The 20,321-nt window shown below is 35.1% G+C and overlaps 1 long non-coding RNA gene and 1 pseudogene across 1 annotated transcript; one reads left to right on the plus strand and one right to left on the minus strand.

Moving 5' to 3' along the window:
* Positions 1–12,297: 12,297 nt before the first annotated feature.
* Positions 12,298–14,992, plus strand: LOC112727605 (uncharacterized). Its single transcript, XR_011868680.1, has 3 exons — positions 12,298–13,071; positions 13,283–13,443; positions 13,746–14,992. It is a non-coding gene; the product is annotated as an uncharacterized lncRNA (long non-coding RNA).
* On the minus strand, positions 13,625–18,369 carry LOC112727604 (DEAD-box ATP-dependent RNA helicase 18-like; annotated as a pseudogene).
* Positions 18,370–20,321: the final 1,952 nt, after the last annotated feature.

Raw genomic sequence — 20,321 nt, forward strand, 5'->3', positions numbered from 1 at the left:
TTCAAAAAGAATTAATTCAAAGCAAGCACTAGTTTCATCTTTCAATGATTATCTACAAACATGTGCTAAGAATTTTTATCGTTTTATGGTTTCTAACAACAATAACAGTGTAACAATCTGGCCATGCTCATTTTCTTTCCTTATGCATAAATTATATAGATTAAAATATATAATTTTTTTTATTATTGTATTATTACTTTGAATTATAGAAATGCATGTTGTTGTGCTTGCATTTATCCTGTAGTTTGTAGTCAAGTACTCAAATTTTATGTTTAACCAACAAGTTAATACAAAGTCCTATCTCACACATAATGCTTCTTACCAATAAAAAATTCAATTTGGGTGTTACAGGACATGTATTTGGGATAGTGCATATATTGTGAGATGGATTAATCTTTACATACAAGTATTTTGTGCTTACAAGCTTTACAAGTCTGAAGAGAACGAATCCCCATAAACGCGCTGCTTATGTTATGGGCCTTTTTAACAAACTTTTAAATCAATTCAAATCAATTAACGCACAAATATATAAATTCCATTTTTCAAAAGATTCGTTTCTTTTTTCGAATTTTTTGCCAAATTTGTTGGATCTCCTTCGTGCGTTCTCTCTTTGCTTCGTTTTTTTCGATTTTCATGGTTTCTGAAATCAAGCTTTGAAATCGTTTTAAAGATAATGGAACTTTAGAAATACACCCAAACGATTACAGAAATACACCCAAACAGTTAAAGAAATGATTACAGAAATACACCCAAAGGATTACAAAAATACACCCAAAGGATTTAAGAAATACACCCAAAACAGGAGGAGACAGTATATTTCTTCTTGAAATCTTTTAATGTTTTACTGGTTAAGGATGAGGCACATGGCAGAGACAATCTAAAAGAAAAACCTAGAAAAACAGTAAAACAGTACCTTGAATAATGTTTCTTCGTTTTTTTGGTGATTTTTTTATGGAGATTTGTATCTTTTCTTCTTGATTTCTTCTATTCTTCGCGAGGAGTTGGAACGTTTCTGCAGAATCATAGTTTGTTTCGAATGTCCCTTGAATTTGCGTTTTGATTAAGGAAGAAGAGGAAGAGTGAACGTGTTGTGGAAGGTGATTAAGGCGCGTATTTTTTTCTTGGACTTAGAGCAACTTGTATAGCTTGTAAACCAAAAAGGCTTGTATGTGTAGCAGGCCTCTTATGAGATTGTGATGTTATGAGTATCTCTTATGTGAGTTGTTCTTTTCATAAACTACTCTCATCATAAAATATTTAATGTCTTATTGTGGTATCCCTTTATATGATACTTTTAGGCCTTTATATAGTCAAAGAAGAGTAAACGCTCTTTTCAATATCCGATGTGTTCGTAGAGTAAGAGCTAACAGCCTATCTGCTGTTGAATAACTTGATGTTATCAGCTATGATTGAATCATTAAGCATTGCAGATCTAATCGTATAAAAGAAAACTGTCATTCAATCTCATATGGGCAAAGGAAGGCAAAGAGTAGCACTAGTCTCAAGGGGCATGCCCGAAAAAGGTTCTTAACGGAGGAGCCCTTTCTGCTGAGTAAATATCCCTTGCTTTCGTAACCGGTGTGAGAGTTAGAAAAAAAAAGCTAACTTCACTTCATGGGTAATCCTGTTTTTTTTTTTTTTTCCAAAGATAGGAGATTCGAACCCGCAATCTCTTAATTGAGTATGGGAAGACTATGCCATTTGAGCTATTACTCATTGGCATGAGTAATCCCGTTTTTGCAATAGCACAAGATTAAAATAATATTTTATACATAAATAAATCAAAAATTATTTTTTGGTTAAAGAAAAAATTATAAATTTCTAAATCACACCTGTCATGGCTCTAAAATTATATTTTGACAAAAAATCATATAAAAAAATTTTCACTAAAGCTGAAAAAAAATTTTAACTGTTTCCTCTCATTAAACTAATTTAATATTTTACACCAAAATGATACAAAATATACTTTTTGGTTAATGAAAATGTTATTAATTTCTAGAACATGGCAATCACTATCATTAAATTATATATTTTTTGAAAATTTAAATTAATAATATTTTTTATTAAAAAAATTAAAAAAGTTCCCACGCACATCTTTCACTCGATAAAAATTTTATTCTGCTCCAAAATTAATTAAAAAACTGTTCTGAATTTCTAAAAGATATTCATCGTCTCTTGAAATTATATTTTATCAAAAATTCAGATAAAAAATAAATTTTATTAAAGCAACAATAAAAGTTTTTTTTAACACATTCATATCACCGATTTCAATTAATATATTATGAAATTAATATAAAAAAATGTTAGATTAAATAAAATTGTTTAAAATTTCTTATCACACTCATAACTCTCTTGAATTATACTTTCATAAAAGATAATATTTTTTAATAAATCAAACAATAAAATATTTTTAACCTATTCATATGACCCATTTAAAATAATATTTTGTACAAAAATTAATATAAAAAAATATTGTCTGAAAAAAAATGTTACAAATTTTTAAAAGATATGAGTACATGCAACTACACATTCATGAATAAAAAGATTTAGAGAAAAGGAGAAATAGGTCCCTAACTTTTTATTCTGTGGACATTTTTGTCTCTGACCATTGAAAAATACTTTTAAGTCCCTAACCTTCACAAAACTTGGACGGATCAGTCCCTGACGGAGGCATTTGGACGGATCAGTCCCTGACGGAGGCATTTGGACGAAGGGACTGATCCGTCCAAGTTTTGTGAATGTCAGGGACTTAAAAGTATTTTTTAATAGTCAGGGACAAAAATGTCCGCAGGACAAAAAGTCAGGGACCTATTTATTCTTTTCTCAAAGATTTATTTCAAAAGTATCACTATTCAATAAGGTATAACTGTTTAATAAGTTACAACTTTTGAATAAGTTACAATTCTATAAAGAGATATTATTTTTCAAACATAACTTTTCACATATTTTAAAAATATATCTCACATACTCTTCTGCAATTATATTTCATCCAAAATTTTTAAATAAAAATTAAATTTTTTAGAACTAAAATTCAAAAATTTCTAACCCATTTTTTTTGTGGGATTAAAACAATACTTTGGACCAAAATAAATAAATTTTTTTTTTGTTAAAGCAAAAAATTATAAATTTATAAATCACACCCATCACTCTTCTAAAATTATATTTTGACAAAAAGTTATATAAAATTTTTTTTGCTAAAGCAAAATTAAAAAAATTTCTAACCCTTTCCTCTCACGCACCAAGCAAATTTAATATTTTACACCAAAATTAATATAAAAAATAACTTTTGATTAATGAAAAATGTTATTAATTTCTTAAACATGCCAATCACTCTTATGAAATTATATATTTTTTAAAAATTAATTTAAATAAGAATTTTTAATCAAAGAAAAAAAATTAAAAAGTCCTCACACACATACTTCATCCGATTAAAATTTTATTCTCTTCCAAAATTAATTAAAAAAATGTTCTAAATTTTTAAAAGATATCCATCGTCTCTTAAAATTATATTTTATCGAAAGATGTCTTTCATTACCGTTATTTCTTGACCTAATGTTCTTGTAAAGATGATAATGCAAAAAATAGGTGTGAAATTTCTGGTGCTTGTCTTACTATTTTAATTCCACGGATTATTATTCTTTCTTGAACTTTGATCAATAAACTAAAAAATACTTCTGCACAAAAGATGAAAAGGTAAGGGGATCCCCTATTGCCTAATCCCTCTCGTGGGATTAAATGTCTTGGAGGGTGCACCATTAATTAGAACTGCAAAGGATACTGAACTTATACATCTGTCAATCAGTTCAATCCATTTGTTAAGGAAGTCCATGACTTTTAGAACCTTTAGAAGAAATTGTCATTCAATCCAATCTTGGAAATGAATCTTTTCAATTCTTAAAAAAAAAAAAATAAAAGTGTAAAATATAATTTTTAATCTTTTATTATTCTCTCTTTTTTATATTTATTTTTAGTCTCAATTATAAAATTAACAAAATAGCGTTTGTTTTGAGATACTGAGACAGAGACTGAGAGATTGAGATTCAGTATCGTGTTTGTTAGTTCAGAGACTGGTACTAAAATTTCTGTTTCTGTCTCTAAAATTTCAGTATTTCAGTATCTCCAAAAAGTAGGGACACAGGAGACTGAAATTTTTAGAGATGGAGATTGAAACTTTAATAACATTTTATACCTAAAATACTTTCATTTCAATTTTACCCTTTGTGCAAATTAAATTAGAGTTTTATTCTTATTTCAATTCTGTCTCCTATTTTGCACCAAATAAAATACTGAGATTTATTTTAATCCCTGTCTTTTAGTCTCTCTCTCTCTCTCTCAGTCTCAATATTTTCGTCTCTATCTCTCCACCAAATGCTACCTAAGAGATCACATCATCACACTTTACTCTCTCAATTTTTTAATATTGAGAAGATCCGTTTCCATCTAATCCTATTGTAGGCTTAGCCATGTCTAGCTTCAGCCCCATGTAGCCTTTTGTTCTCTCCTTCCTCTTCCTCATAAAATGAAAGATATCAAAAGCTATCAAAGCATTGTCAGTAATCAATCTTTTCGGGAGGAAAGAGCTTTAATATTCACCTGCAATACTCGGCAAAATAATCTTCAGCCTATTTGCAATTACTTTGGTCACTATCTTGAATAAAACATTGCAGAGTGAGATTGGCCTGAATTCTTTTGTATGCTTCGGGTTCTTGGTTTTTGGAATTAGCCAAAAATATACATCTTGTTCAAATCCGCCAACTCACCTCCATCATTTACGCATTGTTTGGATCAATGGAAAATGCAAAGAAGGAAAATGCAAGGAAGAAAAACTGATGGAAAATTTCATTTTCCTTTGATTGGATGACAATGAAAATTGGAAGGAAAGAAAAAATACTGGCGTGGGACCCACCCAAATTTTCCTCTCAAACTTGCGATGAAAATAGATGATGATTTTAAAATGAAAGTCAAATTACTAATATATCCATAGTATTAAAAATTTTATTAAAAAAATGAAGGGTATTAATGTAATTTTATTTGGTTATCATTTTTTTTCTATCTTTCTTTCCACTTATTTTCTCTTCATCCAAACAACATAAAAAAAATCAACTTTTCTTCTTATTTTCTTTCCTTCCATTTTCTTTCTTCTTATTTTCTTTCCTTCTATTTTCCATCTTCCATCCAAACAAAGCATTAGGCAATTCAGCACCGCCAACTCACTTTCGTTGGGTACCTTTGCTTCGTAGCTTCCTTAACCTCCTCTCTAGTGAAGTTGCTGCCCAGGATGTTGTAAGCTTTCTGTGATATTCTTTCTCTAATTGCTTCTGTAGCTTTCTCAACTTCCCAAATTCTCTCCCCCTTAAACAGTTACTCATAGTATTTTACAATGGTTCCTTCAATTTTCTCGTCTTCTCCATAGAGATTTCCTTCGTCTTTCAATCTTATTCCTTCTTCTTCGTTGATATGCCGTCTGATGAAAAAATCGAGTGTTCTTGTCCCCACTTTCAACAAGTTTGCACGAGATCTTTGGGCCCATTTAATCTCTTCTTGATAGAAGAGTTTGTCTAAGTCTGCCTGTGCCGTTTTCAAATTCAGAATTGTTTCTTCAGTTTGTGAGTGAGATGTAAGTTGTCGTATGAGTTCTTGTTTTTCCTTTTTTTGTTTCGGAAGCTCCCCAAATTTCTCTTTCCTCCATTCTTGCAATTCTTTGCTGCACTTTCCTAGTTTCTCTTCAATCTGATCATAGTTCACTGCCCAGCTTCTTTTGATAATCTATTTGCATTCAGAGTCTCTAAGCCACATTTCTTTGAATCTGAAAATATATGGCCTCTTCTTCCTTTTTAAGCTCTCCCCATGAACATCGATTAGGATTGGACAATAGTCTGATCTGTATCTTGGAAGATGCTTTACCATTGCTTTCGGGAATATGCTTCCTTCTAATCTATTGTTGCCACTGCTCTATCTAGCCTTTCTTAAATATTTGCTTCCCCAACCTGATTGTTAGACCAAGTGTTAGCATATCCTCTGAGTTTCTCTTTTTGCTCCAAAACTTGATTAAAATCTCCACACACTAACCACGACATGTTTTTGGTTTGTCCCAAAGAGTTTAGGAGATCCCATCCCATTATCTTTGTTTATTTGTTGCGTTTGGATTACCATAAAAACAGTTGATTCTCCATGCTTGCCCTCTTCATTTTCTTGAATGATCATGTCCACATGGTTCCTTGACATGGATGTTATCTCTACTTCCAATGTGCTGTCCCACAAAACTGCTAATCCTCCTGATCGTTGCTTTCCTTCTCCATCACAATCGGTTCCCATAACATTAACTAATCCTCCTCTGTTTTTTAGCCTATTTATCTCCTTGTTTCCATGAGGAACACAAGGTTGGGATCTTGTTGTTTCAAGAGCTTGTTAAGAGCTCTAACTGCCTATGGATTTTCAAGTCCATGCCAGTTTCAACTTAGGAGTCTCATGATCCCTGGTAGGGCTGCTTTGCAACTAGGGGTGGCAAGCGGGGAAGCCCGCCCCACCCCGCCCCGCCTCGCCCCGCCTATTCAGGCGGTCCCAAAATCCTAGCCCGCCCCGCCTAATGGCGGGCTGGCGGGCTAAGCCCGCCTAAATTTTTTTTTTTAAAATATTTATAAGGACATATCTTCTATTTAAATCAATATAAATGCAAATATTAAATATAAATAGTCTCCAAAATAAATAAACATAATCCAAAATACAAAAACATAGTTATAAATAGTCCTATAAACAAAATAAATATAATCCAAAATCCAAAAACATAATTATAAATAGTCTTCAAAGCAAATTAAACATAATTCGAAACACTTAATTTTCATCTTCATCTTCATCTTCATGTAAGTCAATAACATCATTGGAACCAACTCCTGAAGAATAGTCTTCTCCTTTTGCAATATCTTCCTCATCTTTATCTTCCTCTAGAAAAAAGTAAATAAATATATTAGAAAAATAGTACATAATAATGTTCAAAATTACTCAAGTATGTTGTATGTCATAAATATAATTATACCAAAATCATCATATCCACGTATCCAATTTCTGGTGCAAATCACCGCTTCAACATTATCTGGCAACAAACGACTTCTATACTTATTCAAAACATGAGAACCCATGCTAAATGCAGATTCTGAAGCTACGGTAGTAATAGGAATGCTCAACAAATCTCGTGCCATTAGTGATAGTGTTGGAAAACGATGATGGTTGTCTTTCCACCATTGCAAAACATCAATGATTGCATCATTGCAAAATAATGTTGCCTCACTCAAATAAATATCAAGTTGGTTCTTTCCACTTTTCACTTCAACTTCTTGATTACGGGACATCAAATCCTTTGCATTGCAAACAATATATGAATCAAAAAGCATGAAAAATAAAAAATACATATAACCAAGTAGATAAAAATACTTACACCAACAATTTTAATAAGCCGAGTTCTAATTGCAGAAGATGTTGCTTGAGAAAAATTACTTGAAAGTTGGGAAGAACTCTCTACAGTTGTAGAGGAATTGTGGTCATAAACCTCAAAGAGCTTGTATAACTTACTCTTCACATGCTCCACTTTGTCTTTAGCACTATTAGGATCAATCTCATTATAGCAATGAACCAAAGTGTTGAGTTTAAATCTAGGATCAAGAACTGCCCCAAATGCAAGAACAACACTGTATTCCTCCCAATATTTCTTGAATTTAATCATCATTTTTTCTTCCATGTTCCTTATAAGCACTTCATCATTCTTCAAACTATTCATTAAAATAAGCTAGATTTGACAAACTTGTAAAAAATACAAGTTGGATGTTGGGTAAGAAGTTCCAGACATCAACTTGGTAGTTTCGTAAAATGGTAATAAGAAATCACATATCTTTCCAGTTCTTCTCCACTCTGATGAAGGACAATACTCCCTAAATCCAGCATCTTTTACTTTATACATTTCAAAAGCTCTTATAAGGAATAGCACTTGCAAGCATTGCATAAAGTGAATTCCACCTAGTAGGAACATCTAAACATAATACAGTCGTATACTCAAGTCCCTCAGTATCTTCAAAATATTTTTTAAATTTAACCATTCGACTTTCAGATTTTCTCAGATACTTAATAGAATCTCTAATCTTATGCACTGCATCACCACATATTTTCATTCCATCTTGGACAATAAGATTTAAAATATGAACAGAGCAACGAACATGAAAGAATTCACCACCACACAACAATGAACCATGCACATCCAAAGTACTTTCAAGTGTTCAACACAAGTATCATTAGAAGAAGCATTATCTAAAGTAATGGAAAAAATCTTTTTATCAATTTTCCACTCAGTCAAAAGCGTAAAGATTTTAGAAGACAACTCAAATCCTGTGTGAGGAGGAGGCATATGACAAAAATTGAGAATTTTACTCTGTAATTTCCAATTCTCATCAACAAAATGTGCAGTCAAACATATAAACCCCTCATTGGTACTGGAAGTCCAAAGATCAGATGTTAAGCAAATTCTATTTGGAATGGAAACTAAAATTTTTTTAAGTTTCGCAGCTTCTCTCTTGTGAACTTTCACTATGTCAGCCTTAACCGTATTTCTATAAGGAAGTTTTAAAGTTGGACTAATATATTTCACCCAATTTCTAAATCTCCTATCATCAACCATATTAAAAGGCTTATCTGCAGCAACTACATAAGAAGCAAACATATCTTTAGCCACTCCTGAATCAATCTTAAGTGAACCCATTTTAAGTTACAATTTTGCTATAGTCTGACCAATATCTTCATGCTTAATTTGAGTACAACTATCAAGATGTCGTTTTATAGTAGAAGTGTCATATCGCTTACCTCCAGCTTTAAACACTTTCTTGCATCCTTTACACTCAGCATGTTCTACTCCATCCTTATCTGGACCGAGCTTTTTGAAAAAATTTCAAACATCGGATGTTGCTGGTCTCAGCCTTTTCGAACTAGGTTCATCAACCTCGACCGGAGCAGCCTCAGAACCAACTCCAGTAGTAACAAGGTTACTCACAGTTTCAGAATTCATATTTTCTGAAATAAAAGCAAATGTAAATTGTTTATATGAATAAAAAGATTGTTTATATGAACCAAATATAAACCAAATATCAACCATTACCAACCATTACTCACAGTTTCAGATTCAATTATAAACCAAATATCAACCATTATCAACCATTACTCACAGTTTCAGATTCAAGTATAAACCAAATATAAACCAAATATAAACCAAATATCAACCATTATCAACCACTATCAACTCACAGTTTCAGATTCAAGTATTCAACCAAATATCAACCATTATCAACCATAATCAAAACTCAATCATTATCAAACAACACAAAAAACTGGAAACAATTTCTGAATCTGCATCAGATTTAACCAAATATCAACCATAATCAAAACTCAACCAAATATCAACCATTATCAACCATAATCAAAACTCAACCATAATCAGATTTAACCAAATATCAACCATTATCAACTATAATCAAAACTCAACCATAATCATATTTAACTAAATATCAACCATAATCAAAACTCAACCAAATATCAACCATTATCAACCATAATCCCTAATTTACCTATATCAAACAGCACAAAACACAACAAACAAACCTAAATTGATGAATCTCAAACCCTAAGCCAGAAAACTAACCAGAGGAGGCGAGGACCAGGACAAAGAAGGCGAGGAGCAGCCGTGTCGCAGACTCGCAGCGATGAAGATAAATAAGGAGACCCAGAGTCCCAGAGAGCGAGACCAGCAGCGAGAGGACAAGACCCAGGAGCCCAGGACCGAGACCAGCAGCGACGACGGCTAGACGGAGCAGCAGCGGTGGCTAGAACCCACGAGGCCACGATGACCGAAGATCGACGGTGACTCAGTGAGGACGAAACTGAAGTGCGAGCTTGACGGCTGAGGTCGATAGAAGTGCGAGACGGCGGGTGTGAGGTTTGACTGTGTGAGAGACTGAGAGTGACGGTGAGGATTGAAGACCTTGGGGACGAAGTTGAAGGCTGAACGCTGGAGACTGGAGAAGCTGAAGGCTGAAGGCTGAAGCTCTGTCCTCTGTGTTGACTGTTGAGGACCGAGGGAGTGACCGAGTGAGAGACTGAGAGTGACGGTGAGGAACTGAGGATTGAGGTCGAGCCGTCGAGGAGACGAGGAAGCTGCAAATCTCAAAATTGGAATTAGGGATTCATTAGGTTTCGCTGGAGATTCGGGTCGGGTCGGGTCGGGGGTGAGTGGGTTCATGGGTTCTGGATCTGGGCTGAAAAATCAGCCTTTTAACCAAAAAAAAAAAACGCCTCAGCCCACCGGGGAAGCCCGCCAAAGCCCACGGTTTGAACGGTGTGGGTTAGGCGGGCTTTTGTCTTTCGACGGCCCCAAATTTCTAGTCCGGCCCGCCTTTTTTGGCGGGTTACGCGGGCCGGCCCGGCGGATTTAGGCCCGTTTGCCACCCCTATTTGCAACCTCTGCCAAGTGTGTAAACTTATTTTAGCGGAAGCATTAATTAAGATCTTAAAAGTTGTGATCTTTCTTTCGGTTTTGAAGAAAATGTTGTTGATGTATGCATATACCGAAAGGTCAGTGGGAGTAAGTTTATCTTTCTAGTCTTATATGTTGATGATATTTTGCTTGCAACAAATAACTTGGGAATGTTGCGTGAGACTAAAGAATATCTTTCTAGAAACTTTGAAATGAAAGATATGGGAGAGACATCCTATGTGATAGGAATTGAAATTTTTCATGATAAATCACAAGGATTGTCTCAAAAGGCCTATATAAATAAAGCTCTAGAGAGGTTCAACATGGAAAAGTGTTCCGCAGGAATTGCACCAATTCAAAAAAGGGGACAAATTTAGTCTTATGCAATGCCCAAAAAATGACATAGAACGGAAGCGAATGGAAGGAATTCCATATAGTTCTGTAGTGGAAAGTCTTATGTATGTGCAAACTTGCACAAGACCAGACATTAGCTTTGCAGTAGGAATGCTTGGAAGGTATCAAAGTAATCCTGGAATGGATCATTGGAAAGCTGCAAAGAAGGTTTTAAGATATCTTCAAGGTACAAAGAATTATATGCTCATGTACAAAAGGTCTAGCCAATTAGAAGTAATTGGTTACTCAGATTCAGATTTTGGTGGATGTGTTGACACAAAAAAGTCTACATTTGGCTACTTATTCTTATTTGGAGAAGCTGTCATATCATGAAAAAGTTTTAAGCAAAGCGTTGTAGCAACATCTACTATGGAGACAGAATTTGTATCATGTTTTGAAGCTACAAATCAAGCTTTATGACTGCGAAATTTCATTTCAGGACTAGGCATTGTTGACTCAATTGTTAGGCCATTGAAAATTTATTGTGATAATTCTGCAGCGGTATTTTTCTCAATAAATTTTCAATGGCCTAGCAATTGAGTCAACAATGCCTAGTCCTAAAATGAAATTTCGCAGCCATAAAGCTTGATTTGTAGCTTCAAAACATGCTACAACTTCTGCTTCCATAGTAGATGTTGCTACAACGCTTTTTGCTTGAAACTTTTTCATGATATGACAGCTTCTCCAAATAAGAATAAATAGCCAAATGTAGACTTTCTTGTGTCAACACATCCACCAAACTCTGAATCTGAGTAACCAATTACTTCTAATTGGCTAGACCTTTTGTACATGAACATATAATTCTTTGTACCTTGAAGATATCTTAAAACCTTCTTTGCAGCTTTCCAATGATCCATTCCAGGATTACTTTGATACCTTCCAAGCATTCCTACTGCAAAGCTAATGTCTGGTCTTGTGCAAGTTTGCACATACATAAGACTTCCCACTACAGAACTATATGGAATTCCTTCCATTCGCTTCCGTTCTATGTCATTTTTTGGGCATTGCATAAGACTAAATTTGTCCCCTTTTTGAATTGGTGCAATTCCTGCGGAACACTTTTCCATGTTGAACCTCTCTAGAACTTTATTTATATAGGCCTTTTGAGACAATCCTAACAATCCTTGTGATTTATCACGAAAAATTTCAATTCCTATCACATAGGATACCTCTCCCATATCTTTCATTTCAAAGTTTCTAGAAAGATATTCTTTAGTCTCACGCAACATTCCCAAGTTATTTGTTGCAAGCAAAATATCATCAACATATAAGACTAGAAAGATAAACTTACTCCCACTGACCTTTCGCTATATGTATACATCAACAACAAAGTGTTCCTCCGTCTCATAATGTTGCCTCTTGGTGGGTATTTCCTCTTGATCAGTCTCTATTTTTATGGTTTCACCATTCTTCCTTTTCCCCAGCTCCATCTCCTTCTTTTCCTTTCATCTGTGGTCTTGATCAGAGCCTCTCGTGCCATCCTTTTCCATTTCTTGTTCTGAGTTTCATGTTGTTGGCATTTCTTTTGCTCTTCGATTTCAGTTCTAATTTGGTTCTCATCTTCATTCCCTGTCTTCTTCCCTTCCTTCACCTCCTCAGTACTTTTTCTGTGGCTTGCTTCTGCAGTCTCTTTCTCATTTGTTTGCAGGTTTGTATCCTTCATAGTGAGGCTGGCCAATTGGGCCACCACGCTCGTTTTCTCTTCTTTGTTCACCTTTATATAATTGTTGTTTGGCATATTTCCTTCCCCATTATGTTTTGGTTTGGCATCATTGTCCTCCTCTTCCGATTCCACTTCCCACAGTTTGTTTCATCATGGCCTATCACTCCGCAGGCATAACAGAAGATTGGGAGCCTTTCATACCTAAACTTGACCCACGTTGAGTCATCTCTCTTGCTTCCCATCGTGATTCCTCTTCTAAGCGGTTCCGTTATCTCCATATCTACTGTTGCTTTCAGGAAGCTTTCTTTCCCTGGCCCAGCTGAGAAAAGACTACATTCCTTAAATTTTCCATCTTTAGCTGCTATTTTCTTCCTCAAAACTATCGTTTTGCAATGCTCTGGCATGTTCCAAAGTTGTAGCTTGACTTCTGCTCTTGTGAATTTCTAAAAATCCATGGGTTTCCTTTCAGCATCTTCTTCATGTCTGCCTCTTTATGGAAGAAAAATTGGTAAACCTTTGGCTGGATCTCCACCATTCTGAATCCCTCTGGTTTTCTCCATATATTGCTCAGTTTCCCAACCACACTATGTTTGCATTTCTCCACTCCTATTACATCACCTTCTTCAAACTCTATAAATTCATTTAGGTCTTGTATTGAGACTTCTCTTCGTTCCGTTGTTTCTTGTGTTGTCTCTGACGACATTCCTTCCGTCTTACAGGATATGAAAACTTGGCGATAGTGAGGCACTATTTGTTGTAGGAAAACGGACAGCTCACTACTCCGTTTTAGTGTTCGGGAACCCTAGCAGACTAACAAGGAGAGAGGATTTAGGTGTATGATGTACATCAATCTTCCGAATGTCATGTAACTTAAATGGAGGTTAGTATATCTTTTTGTAAAATGAAGGTATATCGTGTATTAAAATACCGTTTAATCCTAGGAGGTCAGTATAATTTACTTAAGAAAATATTCAATTCAATGTAAATTTTAAATTCAAACTACTTCAAGGGTAAAACTTCTTTAGAAAAATAAAATAAAATGTAAATCACCACGAACAAGGTGAGGGGCTTAAATCTTAAAATGAATTAATATCAGTAATAAGTACAAGGCAAAATTCTATTATGACTGTTGATTAACGTAACAAATAACTAGAACATAATTATGCTTCTACACTTCTACAGATTCTGACACTATCAGACTAATCAAAGTTACATGGACGATGCACCCTAAGTCAAGAATAACACAAATGGTAGATTTGAACAAAAACAAGTCCTAAAATCAACTATTGTGTTGGTAATTTTTTAAAAGGCCCTGTTTTTCTCATTGAAGAAATTGTGCCTTACCCCAAACTTAACCATTTTGTCGTTGCTTTCCCAGTATAATCAGCTGCAGAAGTCATTGAGTCAATTCAACTCTCTGAGCTGTAGAATGGAAATCAGTTCTCTGGACTCGATGCAACAATGCCATCAGTAGCCAGAGATGTCTTAATCCCAGACCTTTCGGAGAATGCCAAGAGAAAAAAATGTGGCATCAAAGGATGCTGCAATTTTCTAGCCAATATTGCACTAAGACTAAACACACCTCTTTCCATAACACACACAAAATTGGTATCAGAGTAATTCCTCAGCGCCTGTCAACTTAGCATATTCATTCTCATCTATAGTCCCTTTCTTCAGTTTCTTCAACAAGCGGTAATCTTGCATCAACTCTTCCTCATCTTCAATTGTCTGCTGAGCACGTCTCTGTCGGGCTGTTTTCTTCCTCATGGCAGTAGGTGCACTGGGAGTTTTGCTTGGCTTTTCTGGTTTTGCCTCTTTCTCCTTCTCTTTCGCTTCTTTCATTGCTTGCAGGTTTTTCTTCCTTTGTTTTTCACGAGATTTATCTCTAAATAGTTGAAAGTATCAGCACAGGATTCCAAGAGAGAAGGAAAAATTATATTTTTAATTACAATGAAAGGCACTAAATATGAATATGGTGCATTCAACCTAAGAATACAAATTTATGCAATAAGAACTGTATAGTTTCCATCAGTCTAACATATTAGAAAGGGCATCAAAAATAAATAATTGGTTAATCTAGCTAAGACCAAGACTATTAAGCCTCCACATAGCTCCAACTAGACATTGGTGAGCTTCAAATCCAGTCATGCACATCAAGTTACTTGCTTAAATTATCGTCTCTTGGAAAATATGACAATAAGCATGATAGATTCTCTATTAAATAAAGAGTGGTACATTTGATGCTTTTACCACAGAAGGGTTATGCATGAATTTTGCATTTACCTGTATTTAATGTCCTCCAAATTGATATCATCAACTGGTACAAATCCCTCAGTAGAAAGTGAGTGATGTTTTACCTCTGCCATTAGAGGAAGCTGCAATAAGCCATGTCCCATGGCCAATTTACCAATTTCAAGTTCTTTCCACCTGTAAGTAGGGTGTGCATTTCTTTGCAAATTATGATGCTTTAACGAATTTATAGAAAGACAAACAACACTTCTCATAAACATTGCTCACCTAAAAATATATGAACAGTGATGCTCCTTGTATGCACGGATGTAGGAAACAAATGCCCTGACTCCTTTCTCCATAACATCACGATCTTTTTTCGCAGCAGAACGAATCTGAACCATATTTTAGTAATATAGTTATCAGGAGTTGGGAAACAAGTTATAATTTTGTATTTTGTATACAATTGTCATCCAAACTTTGATAAATATAAGATTGATATGCATGTTTGTGCAAACAATCAATCAACACAAAATACATCCAAGAGTGAATCAGCAATATCAGCATCAGCCTAAGTAGCCATAAGGGCTTTTCTTAGTAGTATCAGAGAATTTATTTCTACAAATCAGTATGCTGCCTCTATTAGAAAAAATTATTAAGCAATTCATAGCTCTACTGACTATTACTAACCAGCATAAAAAGGGGTCTTTATTATATTATTAAAAATTTATTAACCACTAATGAGCATGAGTGATGACTCCTACTCTTGTATGATTAAAATAGTCATGAACAAAATAAATAAGATGATAAGGGCGCAAACAAACCTGAGGTACAACATCAGGTGCATCATCAGAGCATTTTCTCTCTTGAAGAGGGACTCTTCTTATACGTAGGAATTCTACGTAAGACTCCTCCTAAACACTTATACAAGTTAGTTACCGAAAAAGGAACACACTTGAATCTTGTATTGGGAAATGTGGAAATGCATTAAAACATGAACACTCGACAATACCTTTGGCAATAAGAAGACAACTGCATGACCTTGTTTACCCAGCCGAGCAGTTCGACCAACTCTGTGTATGAAAACATTTGGATCCTGAGGAGGATCATACTGTGCAGAAACAGGGAACATATCAAGATCATTCAGTCAATGTATGAATTCAAATGGTAAGATATCAAGAGAACATTTGAATGACAATGAATAGTTTACTTTGGCATCCAAAACCAAAAGGTGATAAAACACACCAATCAACAGAAAGTCAAACTGCATATAAATATGGTCAAGAAGGTACCTGCACTATACAATCTACACCTGGTATGTCAAGTCCACGTGCTGCAACATCTGTACATAGCAGAACTCCATTTGAAAGGGATGTAAAGGAGGCTAATGCTTTCTCCCTAACAGTCTGTACAGCAACAAAGAAATTCATAATCAATCAACCATACAAACAGTAAGAGTTAAGCAATACTTGAGAGTGATGAAGAAACTATCATTGATTTACAGAATATTAAGCTTCTATATTGACAAATGGTAATAGAAAGGATTTTACCTGCTTCATCTTTCCATGAAGAGGAACCAAGGAGAAGCCTTTCAAAACAGAAAGGCGTGGAAGGACAACTCCCCAATAGTCAACGCAAGCACAAGTCATGAAATATCTGTATTGGAGTCAAAATCACCTTTTGAACAAGATACGCTAAAATTTTACTACTCAGATTACACTATTGATTATGGTTAATATTTATCTCACATTATAACTTTTCTTGAGCGGTTCTTAATAAGGATGTCTACTAGCTGTAATGGCTTCTTATCTGCCTCACATTCCAAGTATTGCAAAATCAAAATGACAACAAGCTGAATATAAGAAAAAAGCTGAGTATGAATGGTGTCATGACATGAATTAGCAATACCTTAAACATATATGAATAAGGGTAGGGACACTAGAGTCAAGCTGCTAAATACCAAATATATTGAAGTGACTTGGTGCTAAAATGGAGGAGGGAAACCATTGGATAGCAAAGTTACTTATGATATGCACTAGGATGGAATACTTCATACCTCAATTTGAAGCCCAGAAGGTGTTTTTGTAGATTCAGGTTGTTTTGATGCTGCAGGAGCATTTAAAAGTTTCGCCTCTGCCCGAACTTCAACCCTCACAGGATTTCTTAATCCTGCTCTAGCAAGCTCTTCAACAGCCTCAGTTTGAGTAGCAGAAAACAGGCCAGTTCTTCGAAGCTTAGGCAAAAGAGATATAATGGAAGTTATCTGCTTCTGGAATCCCATATCTAAAAGTCTATCAGCCTCGTCTAAAATCAAAATCTGTAAGCACAGTTATAAACACAATACTGTCATCTTCCAAAGTGGTAAAAAGCAAAATCAAACCAAGCATTCTATCACTTTAAGTCAAATTTTCCAGGTGAACCTAGTTCATAACATTGCATCGTTAAGTCTTGGACTTTTGGTCCTCTGCTAAGTGAAAAATGCATATGTCCCAGAAAAGATCAAGAACCACATTAAATCTCCAACATTCTTTCTAAAGTTATATATGCACACTATCTCACACACGCACACACGTGCAAACATAGTCACATACTATCAAATCATCCTTGAAAACTAACTGTGAAACCGGAAAGTATTATATACCTCGAAGTTTTTGAAATCCAAGAAATCTATCCGGCTCATTATGTCATACAACCGCCCAGGTGTGCCAATTAGTATGTTAGCGCCTTCTTCCTCTATCTTCTTCATGTCTGATTTCACTTCAACTCCACCAACAAGCAGCATGGACTTAACATTCAGTAAAGTTGAAATGAAAGGTTGTGCAACATGATATATTTGATGTGATAGCTCCCTTGTGGGGGATATGATTATTCCTAGTACCTAGTATAAGCAAAAAAAAAAAAAAAAAAAAAAAAAAAAAAAAAAAAAAAAAAAAAAAAAAAAAAAACCATTTAACACACTTCTATCCAGTAACCCCTATCCCAAGTCTTTCATTCCCCAAAGTCATAGCAGCTAAAAATAAATAATTAAAGAGGCCAATGGAATTTTATCCTTCGAAGCTGAAAGGTTAATAGTTGAATGATACTTATTCGAATACCAGTCCTTAATATAACTTAAAAATTTCAATTACCAAGCTTCATACAGTGGTACAAAAGAAAAGTAACAGGTGAAGAACCAACCTGATGAGGCTTGGGGTTAGAAGAGGAGCGTCGAAGAATCTCGACGAAGGGACGACAAAAGCTACGGTTTTTCCTGAACCAGTGGCGGCGTCAACGGCGACATCCTTGAAGCTGCAGAGCAAGGGAATGGTGGCGGCTTGAACCGGCGTGCAGAAGTTGAACCCGGATTCCGATAAGGCTTCGAGAACCTTCTCTGATAGCAGCGGATTCAGCTCCGAAAAGCGCGTGGTGGTTAAGGCCTTGTTTGGGAGTTCGAATTCCATTGTAATGGTGCGCCGCAGACCTCTACGCTCCGCCTTCACTCACTGACTTTGTAACTTTTGGTTTCCTTATTTTTTGATTAGAAAACTACCATTTCTACCCATGAAAGTTTTAATCAAGGTTCAGAAAACCGGACCGGTCATCAAACCGTTCTAGTTATTGGTTCACTAGTTCATTGGTTCAACCGGTTCAACCGGAAAAACTGTTTTATAATAAACACCTGATTCTATAAAAATTCAATGAATAAAGCAACTGGTTCTAAACACTCTTCTACTGCATTTTTTTACTCCAAAAGGGAATCATAAACAACTAGTTCTATGAATAAACAAACTACAATGATATGCAATGCCAAAAATAGGCCAATGATAAAATAATAAAGGGTTTCTCTCTTCAATTCTATGTTCAAGCTTGTAGCATACTAGAATCAACAGAATAATACCGTTAAAATAGTCTTCCTTCTTAATTCTTATATACCTCAAAGAATTTCCTACAAAATGAAAATTGAACACAACACACAGCTTTAAAACAAAAACAAAACAACAATCAGAAATCAATCACCTCTTCTAAACACAGCCTTAAAACAAAACAGAACAACATTCAGAGTATGAGCATTAATCACAAAAAATTGATTTCTGAAACAACAAAAACAGCAGAACAACATTCAGAGTTTGAGCATTGATCACAAAATATTGATTTATGAAACAAAACAAAAACAGAAGAACAACATTCAGAGTTTGAGCATTGATAACAAAAAATTGATTTCTGAAACAAAACAAACACTGCAAAACCAACAGAACAGCATTTAGAGTTTGAGCATTGATCACAAAAAATTAATTTCTGAAACAAAACAAACAATCAACAAAACAATGAAAACATGAAGCATATAATAAATCAATGATCACCAATATCCAGCAAGAATCTCAAAGACAACAATAAATACACAACAACAATTTAGCAAATAAACAAGAACAAGACCTAAATAGAAAATCCAACAAATTAAATCACAGAAACCTAACAATTTAGCAAATTAAAACAATAGCAGCCCAACAATTTAGCAAATTATCAACTTAACAAGTTCAAGAACAGAAAATCACAACAAAAAAAAAAATAAAATAAAAATAACAGAAGAATAACAGAACAACAACACAAGAACAATTAGCAAATTAACAAGTTCACACTAACAGTTAAAATTTACCAGAAGAACACTAATGCAAGTGGAATCATCATGCTAATATGTTTTCTACAAAGATGCTATTTGTGCAGCTGTTGCTTTCCTAATTACTAAGATCCAATTATTCTAATTTCACATGCAATCAACTTACTAAGTTTCTAAAAGCTAGAAATGATAAAACCAACCCGAAATATGGTTAAAGCATTTCATCAAACATGTTGAGTGCAGTAAACTTGAAACTAAATAAGAGAATTCAAAGCTTAGTATCAATGTGATAGAGAAGAGAACATAACTATTGTATACTTTAATTCAGTCTATGAAAAAAATCCAAACCACCGCCAAATTAAATAGTTACTTATTGTAATAGAAATAAGAAGTTGCAGAGTTTGAAGCAGAGTATTGGTGTTGTGTGAGTGTATTGTATGGTGGTGGGTTTAGGGAACTCACGGCGGCGACAAAAGAGAGCAGTTCGACGGCTAGGTGGAGCGCACGGGTTGGTCGCAGAGTTTGAAGCAGGGCAACGTGGCTTCCAGACGAACGCGAACCCGAACGGTGAACGGCGAGGGAACGCGAACGGTGAACCCCGAGCAAACTTGAACGCCGAAGAGCGCGAACGAAGAAGACGGCTGAACGAAGACGCGAACGTTAACGGCAACCAACCGCGCGGAAGCGCGGCTGAGCAGACAAAGACGACGGACGCCGTGCTCGAGGAAGCAGCTGCGATCGGTAACAGCAAACGAGGGTTTGAGACTTGGAGCACGAGGGAAGCTAGATAGACGGACGGACGGCGGCAGTATGCCACTCCTTGCGGCGGCGTTGGTGTAGACTTACAGTGCCAGTGAATGAAAGAAAGGGAGGGAGAAAGGGAGAAAGAAACGAAGGAGGTTCAGAACCAAGAGTGAAAGTAAGCAAATTTGGCA

The sequence above is a fragment of the Arachis hypogaea genome, chromosome 12 (genome assembly GCF_003086295.3).
Source record: "Arachis hypogaea cultivar Tifrunner chromosome 12, arahy.Tifrunner.gnm2.J5K5, whole genome shotgun sequence".
In the NCBI taxonomy this organism is placed as follows: domain Eukaryota; kingdom Viridiplantae; phylum Streptophyta; class Magnoliopsida; order Fabales; family Fabaceae; genus Arachis; species Arachis hypogaea.